This window comes from Vulpes vulpes, chromosome 8 (assembly GCF_048418805.1).
Source record: "Vulpes vulpes isolate BD-2025 chromosome 8, VulVul3, whole genome shotgun sequence".
NCBI classification, from domain to species: domain Eukaryota; kingdom Metazoa; phylum Chordata; class Mammalia; order Carnivora; family Canidae; genus Vulpes; species Vulpes vulpes.
The window spans coordinates 33,092,033-33,115,031 of record NC_132787.1 but is presented as its reverse complement, the minus strand read 5'-3'; the positions used below and the strand labels follow the sequence as shown (position 1 = coordinate 33,115,031).

The following is a 22,999-nucleotide window of genomic DNA, read 5'->3' as shown; positions in this document are numbered from 1 at the left end:
TCAAAGGGTGATATCTAATACAACCCTCCTGGTAGGTGGGGCTCATTTAGTAGCCTATTTCCAGTGATGAGAATGTGGCAGAAAGGATTCTATTGTAACTTCTGAAGCCAGATCATAATAAGGATAGTTTCTGCCTGACTCTCTAACATCTTGGATTACTCATTCTGGCAGAAGCGAGCCACCACGTCAGAAGGACATTCAACCCATCTCATGAAGGGGCTCACATATGGAAAACAGGCCTCTTACCAACCAGCACCAAGGAGCAACCAGCTGAGTCGCCATGGCAGCAGATCCTCTAGCCCTAGTCAGGTGACTGCAGTCCTTGTTAACATTGGGACTGCAACTATGTGCCAGACCCCAAGCCAGAATTGTCCAGCTAAGCTCCTCCCAAATTCCTGATCCACAGAAATTATGAAATAATGTTTATTGTTGTTTTAAGTTAGTAAGTTTTAGGGCATTTTGTGTGTGCTTTTTTAAGATTTTACTTTTTTATTTGAGAGAGAGAGAGGGCTCACACACAGGAGGGAGGGGAGGGGCAGTGGGAGAGGGAGCAGCAGATTCCCTGCTGAGCAGAGAGCCCAATGCAGGGATCAGAGCTCGTTCCCAGGACCCCAGGATCATGACCCAAGCTGAAGGCAGACACTCAACTGACTGAGCCACCCCACCCAGGAGTCCCAGTACGAGAAAACCTTGTTATGTAGCAGTAGATAACTAATACATAGATGAAAACTCCAGGAAAAAAAAAAAAAGATACTTATTTTTCTTGGCATAGCTGAGCTATAATAAGTTAAATAAATGTCCCTCTTATGTATGTGTGTTCTTTATGTGGAAGGTATGTCATAATGGTTTCATGAGGCCAAGACATTAGGAAGGGGAGAACAGGGCAGCCCTGGTGGTTCAGCGGTTTAGCGCCGCCTACAGCCCAGGGCGTGATCCTGGAGTCCTGGGATCGAGTCCCACGTCGGGCTCCCTGCATGGAGCCTGCTTCTCCCTCTGCCTGTGTCTGCCTCTCTCTCTCTCTCTCTCTCCTCCCTGTGTATTCTCATGAATAAATAAATAAAATCTTTAAAAAAGAAAAAAAAGGAAGGGGAGAACACAACTAGCCACTTACAGTGCTGTCTGGGAGGCTGGGGACAGTAAATAGGTGGAAGAAGATTATAAAGACTCAGAACTGTACAAAACTTAAGAACAGGAATACGGACCTAAGATGGGGCTGAAATAAGGGACCAGAAAGCTGTCAGAGCCAAGGCAGCCACTGACTCTCCCTCTTTATCTACAAGGCTACAATGCCTATTGTCTCCTATTCCCTCTTCATCAGCTACATTCACCTGCTTCTCTTTTGATATCAGCTCATCCAACTTGACACTGCATTACTGGCCCGCAAAAGCTGGCCCCAACAGGCCAAGATGGCTTTGAAACATACCTGACCTTACAAGTTCAATGCTCCTATCGAAGTAAGCCAATCTCTCTTTTTTTAAGATTTTATTTATGTATTCATGAGAGACATAGAGAGAGAGACAGAGATATAGGCAGAGGGAGAAGCAGGCTCCACAAGGGGAGCCCAATGTAGGACTTGATCCTGCAATCCAAAATCACACCCTGAGCCAAAGGCAGGTGCTCAACCACTGAGCCATCCAGGCGTCCCAGAAGTCAATCTCACTTAAAAACAGAACTACCATATGATCCAGCAATCCTATTTCTGAGAATATCTCTAAAGGAAATAAAACCATATCTTGAAGAGATATCTGCATTCCATGTCCACTGAAGCATCATTCACAGTAGCCAAGATACGGGGTCTAAGTGTCAACAGATGAATCGATAAAGGAAATAGGATACACAGAGAGAAATATTATTCAGCCTTTAAAAAGAAGGAAATCCTGCCGTTTGTGACAACATGGATGAACCTGGAAGACATTATACTAAGGAAAATAAGCCAGACAGACAAATACTGCATGATCTCACTTATATGTGGTATCTAGACAAGTCACGTTCATAGTAAGTGACTAAAACAGTAGTTACTGGGGCTGGAGGTTGGGGAAAATAGGGAGATTCTGGTCAAAGGGTACAAACTTTGAGTTAGAAGGTAACAAAGTTCTGAAGACCTAATATACAGCATGGTGACTTTAGTTAACAATAATGTATTGTATATTTGAAATTTGCTAAGATAGATTTCAGATGTTCTTACCACACATGCACACAAATATTAACTATGTGATATGGATATACTACTTAGCTTAATAATGGTAATAATCTCACAATGTATATGCGTATCAAAACACCACACTGTATACCTTAAATATATAAAATTTTTATTGGTCAATCATATTTCAGTAAAGCTGGGGTCAAATACATGACCCCTGTCTCTCAATGTTGTGGTCTGTATTCTTAGGAGGCAGTCTGACTCAGCCTAAGTCAGGTATACAGCTGGATCCAATCAGTTGTAAGCAGCGGGATAGAGAGGCGTTCCCATACTGTCCTCTCAGCACTCTCTAGTTGGCAAATTTTATGAAAGGGCAGGGCGAGAAGAGGGAGGAAATGATTGTTAGAGGAAATGACTGGCATTTCAGTATGTATGCATGTGTTTTTACAATTCCATTAACTCTCCACGGGTGAACCCGTCAACAGTCCTACTCTAAACTCATAATACCTGTGGCCTCCAGTGCACCTCTATTTTAATCACACACCTAGCTATGCACACCCTTCACTCTGCTCACAGCTCTCCCACACATACACTATGCTGTTTCCAGGACACATGGTGTCCTCTGCCCTGCCCACCTTGGGAACATCTATTCCTCTCTCAAACCCTGCTGGATTTCATCTTGCATGCGGTTCTATGTCCCTTTACTCCCACCCTCTCTGAAATTAGTTACTTATATCTTCCTTTTTACTACAGTACTTCTTTAGTTCTCACACATATAACTTCTGTTGTATATATTACATTGCATTGTACTCATAAATTCTTATAGGGAAGAATGTCATCCAGTTCATCCTTACACCTCTAAGATTAAAAAAAACAAAGTAGATGCTCAATAATGTTCCAGCACATTGAACAAAATTGACTTTGGGGACTAACTTAAGGCAATTTAATTTTTATTTTCCACTGTCACAGTGAAAACACTCTGTAGGGGTTGGTTCTTTTCCCATCCTGAATATAAACTTGGGTAGTTCCATTCCTTTTTCTGGTCACCTTTAGTTAAGAAAAGTTAGTAACTAAAATACCCAGTCTTGGGACGCCTGGGTGGCTCAGTAGTTGAGCGTTTGCCTTCGGCTCAGGGTATGATCCCGGGGTTCAGGATGGAGTCCTGAGTCCTGTATCGGACTCCCTGTGGGGAGCCTGCCTCTCCCTCTGCCTGTGTCTGACTCTATCTCTCTCATGAATAAATAAATAAAATCTTTTAAAAATAAAATAAAATACCCAGGCCTGCATAACAGTCACATTTGCCACCTGACTTAAAGTCAATGCTTTCCCCCTCCTTCCAGTTTGTGCCTCCTACATTTAGGAAAAGAGTGTGGCCACTTCTCTCTCCCTGACCTGTCTAACAGCACTCCAATAACTCCATTCAAATATCTTCTTTAGGGCAGCCCAGGTGACTCAGCGGTTTAGCGCCGCCTTCAGCCCAGGGCTGAAGATCCCGGAGACCCGGAATCGAGTCCCACGTCAGGCTCCCTGCATGGAGGATGGTTTCCCTCTGCTTGTGTCTCTGCCTCTCTCTCTCTCTCTGTGTGTGTGTGTATCTCTCATGAATAAACAAAATCTTAAAAAAAAAAAATCTTTGAAACTCCTTTAGTAGTCTTCATTTTGACTTTTTATGCCCTTGATATGAGAGTTCAAGAGTAGCCTAATCAGTTCTTACCTTACCTTCCTATAAATTGTGTAAGTCCTACAGAGTGGTCTGTCTGTGGTACTTCTTGTCATAGAAACTCAGGCAGCACTTCTATTTTAACATATTTTTATAACAGCTGAACTAAACTGTCACTACTTGGGATTTTTCTATTTCTTTAAATGTTTTATTTATTTATTTGACAGAGAGAGAAGTACAAGCAGAGGGAGCAGTAGGGAGAGGGAAAAGGAGGCTCCCTGCTGAGCAGAAAGCCCTATGTGGGGCTTGATTCCAGAACTCTGCGATCATGACCTGAGCCGAAGGCAGACATCTAACCAACAGCCATGCAGGCGCCCCGGGATTTTTCTAACTTTCAACACACTTCCCTCCTTACCCCAAGTCTCCTATCCTCCTACCTCCATTCCACTACTCACTTATGTATGTTCTACTATATCCCACTTCATAATCTTTGCAGTCTCCCTTGTCTCCCCTCTACCCAGTAATTTGTAGTCATTTCCCCAATGTTCTTTCAAGGGACTAGACAAACTAATGTGCTTCTCAAGAAAAGGGACCCAGTTAAGGACAGGCTTCTGCCTATGTGGCAGAAGATAGCCCTGGCCATTACTGCTACATTTGGATCTAGGCATCCAAAGACTGAAGTAGTATGGTGGTTTCAACATCTGAATCACTTATATCCCTAGAAACTAGAGTTGTCCTACTAGAAAGGCACTTGTCTCTTAGAAGCTCAAATGCCTGACCCAGACATACCATTGCTTCTGTTCAAGTCACTCTCCACATTCACTGAAAGGTTACAAAAACAGGCTTGCATCTCACTTTTCTTATGTGTTAGTACCAACAAAACCACTTGTGTAGTCAGAGCAGCCACAACAACTCTCATAGGTTTCGGTGTCAATGTCCTCAATGTCCTGCTGCACATGCTTTCCCACAAGCACCTTCTCACCAGAGAAGAACACCCATATACATACACTTCAGTGATACCATGATGCCCCTCCCCAACCAATGGAGCAGAGCCAGTTGTAAAAGTTTCCTACACCCCACTATGGACTTCAGCTCAAGATTCACCACATGATAGGGACACCTGGGTGGCTCAGCGCTTGAGCATCTGCCTTTGGCTCAGGGCATGATCCTGGAGTCTCAGGATGGAGTCCCACATTGGGCTCCCTGCAGGGAGCCTGCTTCTCCCTCTGCCTGTGTCTCTATGTCTCTCATGAATAAATAAATAAAATCTTAAAAAAAAAAAAAAAGGATTCACACAAGGTAAAGCAATAAAGACATCATCATTGGTATTGCCTGTGCTAGCTCAAAGGATGACCTTGGGAGGCTCAAAGTCCTCCATCTCTACAGCAAGGCCCATATACTCCGGGGGACTGTATTAACAACCTCATCACTTGCCTTTCCCAAATCAGGATGCTTACCACATTCTTATTATAGTGGTCTCTTTTCCTGAATATAGTTCACTAGGCCCTATTCATCTGCCCATTTCAAGCACTAGCCTTTATTCCTCTAAAATTTTTTCGAATACATAGGTATACAGATTGATCATCTCAAACCACAGGTCTAATTTCTTTCTCCTTCTAGAGGGAATTCTTAAAGCAGTAGTTCTAGCTTCAGCAGCAAAATGAAGAGCTTTAAAAAACATTGATGCCCAGGCTCCACTACCAGAGATTCTGATTTAATTGATGTAAGGTGAAGCCTGGGCCTTTTTTTTAACCTCCCCAGGTTATTTTTTTTTTTTTTAAGATTTTATTTATTTATTCATGAGAGACACAGAGAAAGAGAAGCAGGCTCCATGCAGGGAGCCCGATGTGGGACTTGATCCCAGGACTCCAGGATTACATCCTGGGCTGAAGGCAGATGCTAAACCGCTGAGCCACACAGACGTTCCTCCTCAGGTTATTCTAATGTGAAGGCAAGGTAAACAACCTCTCTGAAATAGAGATGGCTCTATGCTACACTGAGCTTCCATATTTGAGGGGCAGATGGCATGCATAAATGTGGGATACTCAGCAAAGAAACTTTCATTTGTTGATTATAAATTATATTATCAAGTTCTGCGTAGTAACTCAGGCAGCCTTCTAAACTACCTCATTTCATCTTTATAATCATCCTATGAGGTAGGAACTGTCATCCTTATTCTACAAAGAGGGAAACTGAGGCCCAGGGAAGTCACACAGAATAACTCTCATAACCAACTGAGGCAAACCCCAGGTCTGATTCCCAATTCCACACACTTTCTGTGACACCATATTGAGATGTCATCCCTCGTACACCTGGATGATCCCACTCCCTAAAACAAGACACCCAGGCTTTCTCCCAGAAATCCAATTCTATTGGATCCATGAATTTTGGGGGGAACATTTTCCCATAAATGGCACACATGGAGCCCAGCTATTAGGCTGCATTTTAGGCTGCTAAAATGCAGTATGAAGTGCTCCAAGGGAGAACTTCTTGATAGGGGACTGCCATATCTAGGTCTTTATTGAAGTAATTTCATTATATATAATTATATAATACCTGGATCCTTTGTCCATCACTGCTTAACTTAAATCCTGCGGCTTTCTATATTTAGATTTTCTTACAGATGAAGCTATATTACCTACCTACAAACCACTGCTTTGGTGGTCTAGTAAAATTATGTACTCCATCCCTCCTGTCCCTTGTACTCCGGACAGTACACATACATTCAAAACATAGTGGCTAAGCTGCATAAAATTGCTGCCAGTATCCAGAGGGACTCTAATACCTAGCGAACTGGGAAGCCAGAGCTAGAAGTATGTATTTTTGTCATGCACTAGTAGTATGTCTAATGGACTTGGTAACTAAATTCCACCGCTTCACTCCATGAAATCCACACTTCATTCTGGCTGAGGTATAGACAGGGTGGGTGGGAGGAGGGAGGAACCAGGGGACTTACTGGCAGGCAGCGCTTCGGGGGTCTGGATGGTACCAGTCAGATGCTGCAGGACAAAATCCAAAGCTTGTGCAAGTGTCCCATGTATCCTGCAAAAGAGGTAAGATTAGTTCTCTCAAGACAGTTCCCAAATACCCGACCCCTGTTACCTTAAACGGTTCCTTCTAATCCTAACCTCAGCCCTTGTTCAGGACTATGGCTTTTCAAATCCTCCTTGTCCCACTCAGGGAGGGACTTCCCAATTTTCACCTTACAAATCACGGCCTAATCATTCCTACCTTTACAAACAAGTATAGGTTCACACTATTTCAAGGAACTTTTTTCCACTGCCAACAGTTGTCTTTCTAGTCTCAGTCTCACCTTTCCCTCGTGGGGTATAGTTCCTGCCTTCATTTACCTCTCAAATTCTCAAATTTTCCCATCTTCTTCCCACTGCATTACCTTAGTTCAACAATCTCCCTTAGTCTCCACTATAAAAAATAAAATAAAAAATTTAAGTCTTGGCCCTCTCAGATTTACTCCTCTAAAAAAAAAAAAAAATTTTTTTTTAAATCTTGGCCCTCTCACATTTACTCCTCTAAGTCCCCGAGTCATCCTTCCAAATACAGAAAAGTCATCACCCTCATTTTGAAACCCTGATCGGCTCTCCCACCCCGACTGCTTCAGTAGTGGAATCGCTGAAAATTCGTCTCACACAGAATTCACGGCCAATGGCTATTAAACGGGGAGAAGGGACGCCCGTGCAATCATGCGGAGTTGTGACTGCAAAGTCTCGGAAGAATGTAGTGTTGTGTGTTTGAATCCCTCGGACCCTTGTGGAGGGGGAGATTCGGCTTACGGCCAAGCCTCAGAAAGCTTCGAAACTTTTTCGCGCTAAAAAGGAATTAGTCAGGCGCATGCGCAGACGTGCCCTCGGAGGTTCCGCTCGGCGCTCGGGCAGATCTCGCGATGTTTGCGGCGGCCGCGAGAAGAGAGTTTTTTTTTTTTTTTCTGGCGTTGTGGTGCCTTCCTCCACCCCGCCCCACCCCCCAGGCTCCGTCCCTCCCAATCGGGGTGGATTCGTGCTGTAAACAAATACGGGAGATCCGAACTCCGCGGCGAGAACAAACGAGGCCGATAGAACTGGCCGACGCGCTGGCTGGCGGCAGGTCCCGGGGAGGAGGAATTCTGCAGCCTTCGCAAGGCCCCGAAGGCCGCGCCTGTTCCTCAGGAACAAAAGCCAGAAATAAAAACAGAAACAGCCAGGCGGTTTATCACCTCCAGAAGCGGTGTTTTGTTTTTGCTTTTCCACTTTCCACTTTGCGAAAAATCCTCCCCCCGCCCCCCCCAACCCGGTTTGCCCTCCTCCTGGGACTGCGCCTGCGCGGCGCTCGGTTTCCCGCCTCCCGGGCGCCGGCGTCCACTGTCTTGCGGTGTGATTCGTAGTCAAAGCCGCGCTCTCAGCCAGGAACGCGGACTGGAAGCGGAGAACGGGACGTTGGAAGTGTCACTCGTTTAGTGAAAATACGAACGGTAATGAAAACCCTGAACGTCCAGAAATCGCTGCCGAGTCAGACCTGCGGTGGGATAAGCCCGATGGTGAGCGTGACCGGGGTGAGCGCGCCTCCCAGCCGTGGCTAAGGAGCGGCGAGCGGGCGGCAGCGAGCCCCGGAGCGCAGGTAGTATTTAGGGGCACATGGAACATAGGCAGTCTGTTACGGACAGGATGCAAATAAGCCTAGCTCAAGAGCCACCTTGCTCCAGCAGACACCCTCCTCCCACCCGCAGGCAGTACCTGCTTGATTGACACTGACTCTTGAACAAAGTCAAAGAGGCGGCCATGCAAATTTTGAAACTAAAAAGAGAGGTGACTCTAGAAGCAATAGCCGCTAAAAGCACAAACCAACCAGCAGATTTTAAAAGGTGGTTGTAAGTTAGTTCCCTTAGGAATCCGTTTCCCATGGGTTAGAAGTCTGTGATACTTAGAAAATGAGAAGATCTTGTAGCACTTAGTGCTACAGATTTAGGACAAGCTGAAGACCCAAAAAAGGCGGACAAGCTGATTTTTAAGTATCTTTACGGAAGATTTTTCTAGTGATGCATTTTGATGTGCTTGGAAAGAAACACATAACGGGTAAATTCAGCTGGATCTGAATCTTTACCTTAGAGTTGGACAAAAGCATAGATGTTAGCAATTTGGCAATTTTCTTGCACTCTATTAAGTTTTAAATGATGAAGACTTGGATTTAGGGTAGAAGAAAACTTCTACAAAATAAGGTGAGATTTTTAGGTAGCATGAAATTACATAGAGAAAAATGCATGTATATGTGTGCCGGTGAGGCCAGATTTTGAAGGCTTTGGACATTTCCAGCATGGTTCACATAGGGCCTTCACCTTAAAAAATTACCTTCTGGGGGTGCCTGGGTGGCTCAACCAGTTGAGCCTGGCACGGGTGGTGATCTTGGGGTTTGGCAAGGTAGCATCCCATATTGGGTACCTGAGTCTGCTTGGGATTCCCTCTCTCCTCCCTCTTTTCCTACCCCCTCCCCTGCTCACATGGGTGCTTGCACTCTCTTGCTCTCAAATAAATTTAAAAATTAGCCTCTGGAATTTTCTTATGTTCAATATGATAGTAAAATTTAGTAAATCTGGTAGTGTGGATGCTTACCTTTCAAGGCATATTTGCACCAAAGTCAGAAGTGACTTTAAAATCCTGCTCTGTTATCTAGAAGTACATTCATTTGGTTGAGGAAAGTGATAACCTGTTTTCTAAGCCAGGATTGAATTGGCATTTTCTTCATAAAGGAAAAGAAATGTAGATAAGGTGAATTGATTCTTTGTTCACCTTAATGATTAAGACTGACTCATAAAGACGGCTGGCTTACTTTGTTAAGGCAATCAACAACTGTAAAACAAACAGTACTTTTATTGCACTGGATGAGATGACTCTACTGAAAATTAAGTATGGGAATTGGATGAAAGTTGATAAAGAACTGTGAATCCTTTGAGACGCCTGGTTCATTTACATGTGATAAAAATGTTAGTATAAGACTGATAAGTGGTCAAACAAAACTTCATCTTTGTTCACTGAAAAAAAAAAAAATCCTTTGATGAGTAAAAGAAATTCACAAGTGGAATGGTTACCCATTCAGTCTGTCATATGACTCAGCAGGAAATATACTTCCAAAATTTCCACAATTAGTAGCTGAAAAAATTACCGAGACCATTTTTTTAGCAGCATTCTGGGCACACTGTCCTCTGATTTACCCTGACACTATAAAGCAGTGAAAAAAAAACTGTTGCCATTTTATTTATTTATTTATTTTTAAAGATTTTATTTATATATTCATGAGATACACACAGAGAGAGAGGCAGGCTCCATGCAGGGATCCCGATGCGGGATGGGACTCGATCCTGGGTCTCCAGGATCAGGCCCTGGGCTGAAGGCAGCGCTAAACTGCTGAGCCACCTAGGCTGCCCTTGTTGCCATTTTAATCCACATATTTATGTGAATCTGGGTTCTTGAATTATTGTGACCCTGAGACAAGTAAGAAACTATTGAGCAATGAATCTGATACACATTACAATTACTCAAAATTAGTTGAATCAGTGATCTTATTAACTGCGTTATGGAAATTTTTTTCAAGATAGATAACTTTAAACATCTTTTAAAAGTATTAAACACAGGGGCACCTGGGTGGTTCAGTGGTTGAGCATCTGCCTTTGGCTTAGGTTGTGATCCCAGGGTCCTGGGATCAAGTCCCACATTAGGCTCCCTGCCTCCCAATGCCTATGTCTCTGTCTCTGTCTGTGTGTCTCTCATGAATAAATAAAATCTTTTTTAAAAAAAAGTATTAAACACATATATACAACCAAAGTGCAGCGTTTATGCATAAAACCTATGATAAGGGACTTAAAGGAAATTTTACTGCTGCTTCTAACTCTGAACTCTTTTATGTGTTGGGAGTAATTCTAGCACTCTTGTCATACCTAAAGAAAATATTCTCATCAGTTAGCAAGGGGGAGAAAGAGAGGAGAAAAAAGGGTGAGCTTCAGTTGACTATTAAGCAAAACCCATTGAGGACATCTCCATGGAAGCACCCTTCCTTCTCCTAGCGAATTCTGCCCCAGTCTCCCTCCCATCTCTCAGGGGACTGAGCCATATTTGCATGTCTACCTGCTTCATTGCATTTTCATCTCTGATAAGCCAAGATGCCTTTCTGTTCTGTCATCCTCAACATATTAAAGAGTCTTCTATCATAGTCATGAGATGGCTGCAATAGCTTCAGACATCTTGTTCTTATATCAACAGAAAGGCAGGAGTGTGGGGTGGGGGTAAGCTAACTCCTTGTGGCCTTCTTATCAGGGTGAAAAATTTCCCCATATGACTTTACAGACTTCCCTTTACATTGCTCAGAACTATATCATATGACTGACTACCCATGGCTGAGAGGAAGGCTAAGAAAGTATGTACAGGAAAAACAAGTGTTCTTTAGAATGGTGCACTAAAAATAACAGGACTTACAGAAAATACAAGCTTAGGAGCAGTCCATCAAAACCTATGCAACTTTGTTACTTGAGGACAATAAAGTTTACTATGCTAATAAAAAATAATGCCAATTAAATCTCCACTGGTATCCTTGTTCAACTTCAGTCATCCTTTAGAGCTATGCTGCCCAAGATGGTATCCATTAACCATGTGTAGCTCTGGGGCATTTAAATATGCTCATTCAAATTGGAGTGTGCTAGGGCAGCCCTGGTGGCGCAGCAGTTTGGTGCCGCCTGCAGCCCGGGGTGTGATCCTGGGGACCTGGGATCGGCTCCCAGGTCCGGCTCCCTGCGTGGAACCTGCTTCTCCTTCTGCCTGTGTCTCTGCCTCTCTCTCTGTGATTCTATGAATAAGTAAATAAAATCTTTAAAAAAAAAAAAAAAACTAATTGGAGTGTGCTTTAAACAAAATAACAAATTTCAAAAACTTAGTAAGAAAAAAATGTAAAATAGCTCATTAATAGTTTTTATATCAACCATGTGTTGAAATATTTCACTTGTTCCTTTTTTTTTTAATTTTTTTTTTTATTATTACTTATTTATGATAGTCACAGAGAGAGAGAGAGAGAGAGAGAGGCAGAGACACAGGCAGAGGGAGAAGCAGGCTCCACGCGCCGAGAGCCTGATGTGGGATTCGATCCCGGGTCTCCAGGATCGCGCCCTGGGCCAAAGGCAGGCGCCGAACCGCTGCACCACCCAGGGATCCCTCACTTGTTCCTTTTTATGCTACTTTTTTAAAATGTGGCTATTAGAAAACTTAAAATTGCATATGTGTCTCATATTTCTATTGGATGGTACTGCTTTAGAACCTTTAACCGTAGGACATATGCTTCCTTCTTGTACATATAGGTCATGGAGGGCATTTGTCTCCAATTAAAAGCAGTTTCATCAAAATAAAAAATATGACCCAAGAATTAGCCTTCTCAATCAGTATCCTACCCCCCCCACACACACACATAGGAGAAACTTTCATTTACACTGTGCAACTTCACCATGTAAGTTATTGTTGTGAAAGGTTAAAGGTTCTTGAAGCTATCAAACAAGCCTCCATTTGCACAAAGAGACATTCCTGAGGAACTGCTTTTTTTCTTAAAATCTTTATATTGCTAAGGTTTTCTACTTAATGAAAAAGAAGGCTTGCCCCGTTCACTTCAAAATATAAGTACACCAGGAGAAAAAATGAACGAACCAATGTAATTTCTGAATTATATTGACATTATTTCCCTCATTTACTAACTGCATATGTGCTAATAGTGACTATATCTGGCACATAAAGCTTTTATGGTAGGAGATGGAACTGCCAGTAGGCAAAAGGGACAGAGAATTTTGATCCTATATTTTTAAAGGATTGATTTATGATTATGGGCTATTCTTGAACAGTGCCAGTGAACAATAACAGGGGAATACGATGACTTCTGGTTACCAAGTTAAAATTTAGTAAGTTGTCCCATTTGATTAACTGAATTACCACCCTCCCCCAGTTAAAATCCACTAAGTTTTTAAGATCCATTTCAAGGGGCACCTGGGTGGCTCAGTTGGTTAAGCATCTGCTTTCCGCTGAGGTCATGATCTTGGGGTCCAGAGATGGAGCCCCACATTGGGCTCCCTGCCCTTTGAGGAGTCTGCTTCTCCCGCTCCTCCTCCCCTTCCCTCTCCTTTTTTGCCTCCTCCCCTCCTCCCCGCCCCCTTGCTCCAGCGCTGGAACCTGTGCCCACTCGCTCTCTCAAATAAACAAACAAAATCTTCCAAAAAAAAAAAAAAAAAAGACCCATTTCAAAATCAACCTCTGAAGCCTTCCCTGAACTCCCCTCTAAAAACTCCATTACAGGGCAGCCTGGGTGGCTCAGCGGTTTAGCGCCTGCCTTGGGCTCAGGTAGTGATCCTGGAGGGCTCCCTGCTGGGCTCCCTGCGTGGAGCCTGCTTCTCCCTCTGCCTGTGTCTCTGCCTCTCTCTGTGTCTCTCATGAATAAATAAATAAAATCTTAAAAAAAAATTTCCATGACACTTTGCTTACATCATTATTTTAAGCTTTTATTTATTTATTCATGAGAGACACAGAGAGAGGCAGAGACACAGGCAGAGGGAGAAGCAGGCTCCACGCAGGGAGCCTGATGCAGGACTCGATCCGGGGTCTTGAGGATCACGACCTGAGCCGAAGGCAGGCGCTAAACCGCTGAGCCACCCAGGGCTCCCCTGCTTATATTATTTTTAAAAAATTTTTTTAAAGATTCTATTTATTTGAGAGATTATGGGTGGGGGGATGAGGAGGGCGGTCGGGAGGGGCAAACAGAGGGAGAAGCAAACAAGCAGACTCCCCACAGAGCAGGGAGCCCAACTCCAGGACCCAGAGAACATGACCTAATGTGAAGGCAGATGCTTAATGCACTGAGCCACCCAGAAGCCTCTGTACTATCTTTTTAAAGCACACATATTTAGCCTTGCATTACTGTTATTATCTCTTTGTTTAATTTTTATACATAGAATAAAACTCCCCCCATTGAAGAGAGTAGTTATATTTTACTCACTTTTCAAAATTCCTCTAGTGACTGGCCTTATGGCTCATGCAAATTATGCATACTTAAGTAGTTTTTAAATTTGTTTTGCATCCTATGGTTATTTAAATAACAGAATATTTTATTTTATTTTAAAGATTTTATTTATTTATTCATGAGACACACACACACAGAGGCAGAGACACAGGCAGAGGGAGAAGCAGACTCCACGCAGGGAGCTGGACATGGGACTCGATCCCTGGTCCCCAGGATCAGGCCCTGGGCTGAATGCGGCGCTCCCTGCGTGGAGCCTGTTTCTCCCTCTGCCTATATCTGCCTCTCTCTTTCTGTGTCTCTCATGAATAAATAAATAATATCTTAAAAAAAAAAAAGAAAGAAAATAGAAAGCCAAACGATAGAGCCTTGAAAGAGTCCCAGGTAAACAGGAATCAAACATACATTTGGGATGTTGGGAGTTCCAGACACTTTTGCCATGAAAGTCCATGGCCTGTCATTCCAGCACATAGTGACTGTAGGGTGCCTGCATGTCTTCTCTCTGTATCTGTCTGTTCTCTTTTCACAACGACCTTCCGATTCTTACTATACTTCCCTGTTCTAAATCTTGAGTCAGTATATAAGATTGAATTAGCTAATTACCATCTTGCTTTTGTACAGGGCCCTCTGTATCAGACCTCATCATAAACCACAGCTCTTGGACAGGAGCCAATGCCATAGCCTGTAGGTAAAGCACTTTGTCTTGAAAGGGGCTGTAGACTTGATGGGTTCTCTGACTGCCATATCTAAGACCCCATAATAGAATGCAATGGGAATTATCTCTGAGCTATACTGAAACTATATATATTGGCTGCTAATATCTATTGGGTGCTACATACTTTGCATTTATTTTGTTTAGAGGGTTGGAATTGGCCTCATTGGAGATACAAAAAACACTAAAGACTGTAGTAGATTTATATCTGAAGTCAAGGTGAATATGTCATGGAGGCAGTATATGTGTTTGTGTGGGTGAGGGGTCTATCTTTCTGAAAGATAGTAGAAAAAAAGTTTAGTAGAAAAGAATCAGGTTGGGGATCCCTGGGTGGCTCAGTGGTTTAGCACCTGCCTTTGGCCCAGGGCACGATCGGATCGCCTCCCGTGTCGGGCTCCCGGTATGGAGCCTGCTTCTCCCTCTGCCTGTGTCTCTGCCTCTCTCTCTCTCTCTCTCTATCATGAATAAATAAATAAATAAATATTAAAAAAAAAACAAAAAACAAAAGAAGAATCAGGTTGAAGTTGTTACCTTGACTTTACATCTAATTGTGTGTGACTATGGACAAATCACTTTTTATCTGTATTTCTACTTCCTTACTTGTTAAGGGTTATAATAATACCTTGACCGCACAGTTATTAAAACACTCTGCTATGATCAAATGAATTTTAAATTCAGATTAGTATATGAGTAATGTACTAATGTACATTAATGTATAAGACAATCTGGAAATGCTTAATAGGTAGAATCTATGCAAATTTAGAGTTCATATACATTTGGAGGGGATTAAAACTCTTAAGTATGCATTTAAAAAAGTAGGTTACAAATATGGTTGTGGTTTGACTTAGTTGCGGGATTAGGGTTGACAGTTCTGGCCTGGTGCTGCCCTCCTGTGCTGTTTAAATAACTCAGCAGGTCAGATACATTCCTGCCTGATGAATGCTCTGGCGGGGAATTCTATCTTATTACTAACCCTCTTCTGTCCTCCTGTGGCCACAGAGGGCCTAACTTTTCTGGATGTTCCTGTTTCTTCAGTAAAGGAAGATATGGAAAACTACTCTGAAACATTCTAGGTCAGAAAATCTAATCCCGCATTAAGGAAAAAGGCTACAAATTGCATTTGATGCTGGAGATCTAACTGTTCCACTGTCATAGGAAGATCCTAAACAGACTTTTGAGGTTTGTAGAAGAATACCATCCTGACAGAGTAAGGAAAGGCTTTTTATCAAGAATAAATAAAAATGCAACTAATTGCCCTTTTAATACACTAAGAATTTATAATAGAGACTTACACTGTTTATTTGGTAAATCAGACTGTTATGGTGGGAACAGAAGATGCTGTTCTACAATGAATTTCTGAGTAGAACATTAGCTAGTTGAAATATGAGACTCACAAGGAAAGCTAATTCTGTGCTAATTCTCTTAGCACATTCTCCAAAAGCGATTCCTTTCAAAGAGGTTTAAGGAAGTTTGTTGACATGACAATTTTTAGGAAAGTTCAGAAAAGATATTGAAAGAAGCATTGTGAAACCATACAAAGAAACAAGTAGAGAAGGTAATCAGTGGGAGGCACCTTTATAATGTGTTTACTCCCCATCTGCCAATGCTCAGACCTTAACCCTGGCCTACTTCCAGACTGGTTGCCTGATATTAGAACCTAGCTATGCTCTGCTCACAATAGGTACATGTGCGCATATTTTATTCATGTGGGTACATAGCAGTCAGGTTTTCATATCTTCCAGTCTACCAAAACTATTCTTTTTTTTTTTAAATAGTTATTTGTTATTTTTAATTTTTTTTATTATTTATTTATTTATGATAGTCACACAGGAAGAGAGAGAGAGGCAGAGACACAGGCAGAGGGAGAAGCAGGCTCCATGCACCGGGAGCCCGACGTGGGATTCGATCCCGGGTCTCCAGGGTCGCGCCCTGGGCCAAAGGCAGGCGCCAAACCGCTGCGCCACCCAGGGATCCCTAGACCACATCTTCTTTATCCATTCATCGGTCAAAGGACATTATGGCTCCTTTCACAGTTTGGCTCTTGTGGACATTGTTGCTATGAACATTGGGATCCAGGTGTCCCATCGTTTCACTACATCTGTATCTTTCGGGTAAATATCCAGTAGTGGAATTTTTGGGTCATTGGGTAGCTCTATTTTTAACTTCTTGAGCAACCTCCATACGGTTTTCCAGAGTGGCTGCACCAGCTTGCATTCCTGCCAACAGTGCAAGAGAGTTCGCAGGCCTCTTTTCTTCTCTGTCTAAACTTACTTCCTTAGTGAGCTTATCTGGTCCCATAGCTTCTAGTCCCATCACCTAAATGCTGACAATCTCCAAATTTGTGTCTGCAGTGCAAATCTCTCTCCCCTGAATTCCAGACTCATATATCCATCTGCTTTCTCAACATCTCCATTTGGATGTCTATGGATATCTCAAGCTTAACACAGTCAAAGCAAAATTTGTCCATCTCCCAGCCAACCCCATCTCTGTAAATGGCCAAACTTTTCTTCAATTGCTTAGGCCAAAAAGCTTTGGAGTCATTATGGACTCCTCCCTCTCATGCACACATTTCCAATCCTTCAGCAAATCCCATTGGCTATGTCTTTCAAAACACATCTATCAATTCTATCCTTTTTCTGCTTACATTGCTACCATCCTGGTCTGAGCCGACATGATCTCCTTTTGGATTACTTCAGTGACCTGCTAACTGGTCTTTCTGCTTCTCTCTTGCTTCTTTGAAGTACTTCCCACTCAGTAAAGTGATCAAAGTTAGCCAAAGTTCGTTCAAAACTCTCTGCTCAAAGACAGCTTATCTCAACTGGAATAAAATCCAAAGTCTTTAGCATGACCTATAAAGGATACATAATCTGGGCCCCTACTTGTCTGATTTCATTTCCTACCTCCCAGCCCCTACTTTATTTCTGGCTTTCTAGTTCCCTTACTGTTCTTCAGCCATTCCAGGCACATTCCTACCTCAGGGCCCTGGGATTTGCTATTTCCTCTGCCTGGAACATACAAAATTACATAGTCAATGCCCTCATTTCATTGAGGTCTCTATTCAAATGTCACTTTATCAACGAATCCTTTCCTGTTAATATAGCATCTGCCATCATTACTCTCGGTACCCTGAAGTAGTTTATTTTTCTTTTTAGTACTTGTAACAACATGACATACTATGCTTATTTGTTTGTGTATTGTCTGCCTTCCACACTTGAGTGTAAGCTCCATTCCATGAAAGCAGGACTTTGGCTATCTTTGTTTTCTACTGTGTCCCCAGAAAGGCTGGCATCTGGTAAGGGCTCATTAAAAATTTAATGAATAAAGGAATGAACAAATATTCATGTGAACAGTTATTCAGAGAGTGGTCAGGAGTAGAAAATGAGCACTTTCTCTCTCTCTCTCTCTCTCTCTCTCTGTCTTTTAGGTGTAAGTTTGCATAAACTGAAGACTGAGATCCTAATCAAGGGAGGTTTTCTCCTTCATGTTTTCTCAATTTAAAGAATAGAATGTCGTGGAAAACAGTGAATTGGTAGTGAACATGTTTATTGTCCCAAATTCCACATTCTAGTCACCAAGTTTGTCCACTTACATTTCAATCTTGGAAATTGAATAAATTGGGTAAATAAATCACATAAATCAGGCATGTGGTTATGAATCCAGGTTTTTCTGTTTATTTCACATTCTTATGAAACCAGCAATACTAGTAAATCTGCATTTGCTTACTATATTTTACTTGAAAATGATGATTTTTCTCTTAGTAGAAATGCTTGAGGGATTTTTTTTTTTATGATAGTCACACACACAGAGAGAGAGAGAGGCGGAGACATAGGCAGAGGGAGAAGCAGGCTCCATGCACCAGGAGCCCGACGTGGGATTCAATCCCGGGTCTCCAGGATCGTGCCCTGGGCCAAAGGCAGGCGCCAAAGCGCTGCGCCACCCAGGGATCCCGGATTTTTTTTTTTTAAAGCATGACCCCACTTATCAATTTGAAACCCTTGAATTCAGTTTCTTTCAAAGATACTAATTTTCTTCCCAGGAATTTAAATCTCATTTCTCGACCCCCCCGCCAAAAAAAAATCGCCATCGTCTTCTTCTTCTTTAATTAATTAATTAATTAATTTGAAAGAGAAGGAGAGAGAGAGAGAGAGAGCTAGCACTTGAGGGTGTGGGGGGAGGGGCAGAGGGAGAGAATTTCAAGCAGACTTCCCACTGAGCACGGAGCTCGGCTCGGGGCTGGATCCCAGACCCACGAGATCATGACCTGAGCCCAAACCAAGAGTCAGAGGCTCAACTGACCTAGATACCCAGGCGTTGCCCCATCCCACCAACGAAACTTTTTATGAAGAGTGCACTGTACATAAATTAAGGCAATGATGCCTCAATCATGAAATTTACAAATCCACTACATCATTGCATCTTCAAGTGTCCTCACCATGGACTCTGGACTGTGCTTCACAAGCGCAGGCACACTAGTCTTCATGCCTTTTCTGCTTTCCTCCGTGGCTTTGGAACACTCAGCCTTCTGTTTCAGGGCTTCATCTGCAGGAGTACATAATAGCATTCATCTCATAATTGTGGTCTTATGAGGGCCAAATGTGATGACATCAGAAAAGCTGCTTTCAAATATGTAAACTATTGTGTTCATCAGGAACATCTTGGATTCAGCTAACAGAAACCCATAACAAACTAGCTGGGAAAAAAGCAGGGGAGACTGTTTTATAAACACAGGGCTGTCCCAAAAAAACTTAAGTCCAGGGAGTTGAGGTGCAGGATCCAGAAACTGGGGAGTCTTTGGTTGCTAAGGGTTGTCTGTCTTTCTAAAACCCATAGTTTATCTTCTCTGCCCTTCTTTGCATGTCCATTTCTTTCTGCTGAAACTCTACAGGCAATCTTTATCTGCAAATCCAACACATATGGGCCAAAGAGACCTTTCTTAAAACAGCTCTTTCAATTCCAAATCTGCATTACCTTATTAATCTTTAACTTCCAATTTATGAACTGAAGGACTCTGAAACCTGGTTCCAAATTTTCAGGAGAGAGAATTTGGTTGGCCAAGTTTAGGTCAGAGAGGATACCCTTCTCCCCTAATCTGGTCAACTTCAGGAACAGAATGGGAACAGTGTCATCTACTCTACTGTCCCTCAGCAAAAGAGGTTAAGGGAACAGACTCTCTGAGAAGAGAGCATGGGATGGTGAAGAAACAATGAATTTGCATACCTGGAGCACACAACATAAACATAAAAGGATTGAAAACACTATGTACATCCTTATTTCCATGCCTTTGTAAACTTTACTAAGTATCTGATGTGGCTGTATGATTAATGGCACATTTATAAATATGGACAGGCCTCACAGAGCCCCACTAACCGTGACGTCCCTTCACATAATGGTTCAGATTCATGTTTCTAATACTATCTCTTTTGCCCTCTTAACGAACATTGACTCTCTTTTCTTGGATCCAGTCTCAATGCGTATACTGACTGTATCAAATTCTTGATCTTCCCTGTTCTTTATCTCCTCAATTTCCCCCTCTATATTAATTACAATGACTGTAAAATGCTATAGCAAATAGACCTAAACATAATGGTTCAATGAAATAGAAACGTGTTTTTTCTCTCAAGTCAGGTTGACGTCTTTCTTTCTTTCTTTCTTTCTTTTCTTCTTTCAAAGATTTTATTTATTTACTCATGAGAGGCACACAGAGAGAGAGAGAGGCAGAGACACAGGCAGAGGGAGAAGCAGGCTCCACACAGGGAGCCCGACACGGAACCCGATCCCAGGACTCCAGGATCATCACCTGAGCCAAAGGCAGATGCCAAACCGCTGAGCCACCCAGGGATCTCTGGTTGACGTCGTTCTATCACCTTTAACATGTGGCTTCCAAGGGCACCGGGCTGGCTCTGTTTTGTAGAGCATGGGACTCTTTTTTTTTTTTTTTTAATTTTATTTATTTATGATAGTCATACAGAGAGAAAGAGAGAGGCAGAGACACAGGCGGAGGGAGAAGCAGGCTCCATGCGCCGGGAGCCCGATGTGGGACTCGATCCCGGGTCTCCAGGATCGCGCCCTGGGCCAAAGGCAGGCGCCAAACCGCTGCGCCACCCAGGGATCCCGAGCATGGGACTCTTGATCTTGGGGTCATGACTGCAAGCCCTACGTTGAGTGTAGAGCTTAAAACAGAAACAAAATGAAAAACATGTGGCTTCCAAAGTTGCAATAGTATTCACCCTTATAGCCCATGGGAAAGGGGAAAGAGAGGCAGAAGGAGGAGGCTGATGTGACAGGTTTTATGCACTGGACCTGGAAGACACATATCACTTTTCCTTATATTCTGTTGGAAAATACCTAATCACAAGGTCACATCTATCTGCAGGGGCTGGGAAATTTAGTGTGGCTGGGCAGCTGTAGCCCAGTTATAATTATGAGCCTAAGGGAGAAACCAAGAATGGATTTGGGGGGACAGCTAGCAGTCTCTGTAACATCCTCCCTCTGTGTTACTGCTATTCCTTAACGGAAATATCCAAGTGTGAGTCCTTAAAGTCCTCCTCCATTTCTCCATTTTTCCTCAATCCCATTAGCTCTTTTTGTTGTCATTGTTTAGTTAAAGACTTTATTTGAGGGAGGGAGAGAGAGAGAGAGAGCACACAAGTGAGGGAGAGGGGCAGAAGGAGAGGGAGAAGCAGATTCCCTGCTGAGCGGGGAGCCTGATGCAGGGCTCCATCCCCGGACCCTGAGATCATGACCTGAGTGGAAGGTGGATGCTTAACCAACTGAAACACCCAGGCACCCCCTCCTTAGCTCTTCTAACTACCTAAGCAATCCTACATTTGTTCTGTGCTTTTCATTCCCTCCTCCGCAGCACTGCTTAATGCTGTTGTATCCCTTGCTTGAATAACTGCAATCAACCTCCAAAATAACCAAAATTACCTCCCTGAGTCAGCCTCTCTAGGCTCATCACCCATCTTTTACTCTTTTTTTTTTTCCATCTTTTACTCTTGTTAGATGTTACTTCCATTAAAAAGAAAAAAAAGATTTATTTATTTATTTATTTATTTATTTATTTATTTATTTATGAGAGACAGAGAGAATGGCAGAGACATAGACGGAGGGAGAAGCAGGCTCTTCAAAGGGAGCCCCATGCAGGGGATCACGCCCTGAGCTGAAGGCAGACGCTCAACAGCTGAGCCACCTAGGCATGCCCAGATGCCACTTCCTAATACAAAGATCCAGTTTTCCAAGACAATCTAGACCCCTTACCAGTTACCTCTCCACCTACCATCAAGGCCGCAATCACCACATACAAAACATCTGCAGCTACTTTGTAGCTCAGGTGGTCATGCCAGATGGGCTCTTACCCTCTGTTCCAAATCCTCTCATCCTGGTCTCGTGACCCATGCTTCTACTCTCTTGCCTCACATCCATACTTCATCTAACAACCAGCTTCCTTTGGATTAACACAGTAATGGGACTGTCTACCTAGCTTTCCATTTTGTTCTTTCCATTTGCCACTGTCTCTCAGGGCCCAGGCTTGCTCTTCTTCAAGAGACAAACCTAGACAGTGATCATGTTATTTACTGACCAAAAGCTCTATCAGTTCCCACTGTTTTTTGAAGGGAAAAAAAATTTTTTTTCAGCATACCATCCATGGCCTGCCAACTGTCTGATCCCATTCCCTAATTACCACCCCTACCAATGCAGCCTGATAATCTTGCCATTCTTTTCATTCTTCAAGATCTGACATATATATCACTTCCTTGAAGGCTTCTTCTTTCTCCCTCTTTTGTAGTAGTTCATTTTCATGCCCTGTTCTTCCATGTATTGCTTTCTCCCTCTCTAGTGTTTTTTTTTTTTTTTTTAAGATTTCATTGATTTATTCATGAGAGACACAAGGAGAGAGGCAGAGACATAGGCAGAGGGAGAAGCAGGCTCCCTGTGGGGAGCCTGAATGCAGGACTCCATCCCAGGACCCCAGGATCACAACCTGAGCTGAAGGCAGACATTCAACCACTCAGCCACTCAGATGTCCCTTACCTCTGTAGTTTTTTATGTACATGGTGGCTTCCCTCACACCTGATGTATACTCCCTAAAGGCAGGGACTGTGATTTAAGTCATCCTTTTAAGCACCACGCCACTGAGAACAATGCTGTGGGGAGTATCTCACACGTGGTAACATCACATCATTCTGCTGCTTAAAACCTCCTAATGTCCCAGGGGCTTCCCATACCACTGGGTCCGTGATAAAAACTCCACATAGGCCTAAATGGTCTTTGATGATGGGAGTTCCTGCTACCACTGTTTTTGCTCCTTACTGTTCCTGGAACACATCACACAAGATCTCACTTCAAAGGTACTACATTGACTGTTCCCTTTATTGGGATACCTTTTCCCCAGCTCTTAGCATGACTTGCTTTCTACAGTCCTCAGGGCTTCTCTCCAAGGCCACTTTCTCAGTGAGACATT

At 43.0% G+C, this 22,999-nt stretch overlaps 1 protein-coding gene and 1 long non-coding RNA gene across 5 annotated transcripts in view; both read right to left on the bottom strand.

Moving 5' to 3' along the window:
* The window catches only part of GPR19 (G protein-coupled receptor 19), a 39,859-nt gene extending 32,179 nt beyond the window's left edge, over positions 1-7,680 (bottom strand). The window contains exons 1-2 of one of the 4 annotated variants that reach the window (XM_072766016.1): positions 7,448-7,680; positions 6,757-6,842 (exon numbers count right to left, since the gene is read on the bottom strand). The gene's annotated coding sequence lies outside the window, so the exon portion shown is untranslated. Of the gene's footprint in view, positions 1-6,756; positions 6,843-7,373 lie in introns of all 4 variants that reach the window. The other 3 variants (XM_072766018.1, XM_072766019.1, XM_072766017.1) reach the window with 3 other exon arrangements.
* Positions 7,681-18,181: 10,501 nt separating this feature from the next.
* LOC140599827 (uncharacterized) lies at positions 18,182-20,457 on the bottom strand. The gene is made up of 2 exons (XR_012002816.1): positions 20,336-20,457; positions 18,182-19,077 (listed from the first exon to the last, which is right to left on the bottom strand). It is a non-coding gene; the product is annotated as an uncharacterized lncRNA (long non-coding RNA).
* Positions 20,458-22,999: the final 2,542 nt, after the last annotated feature.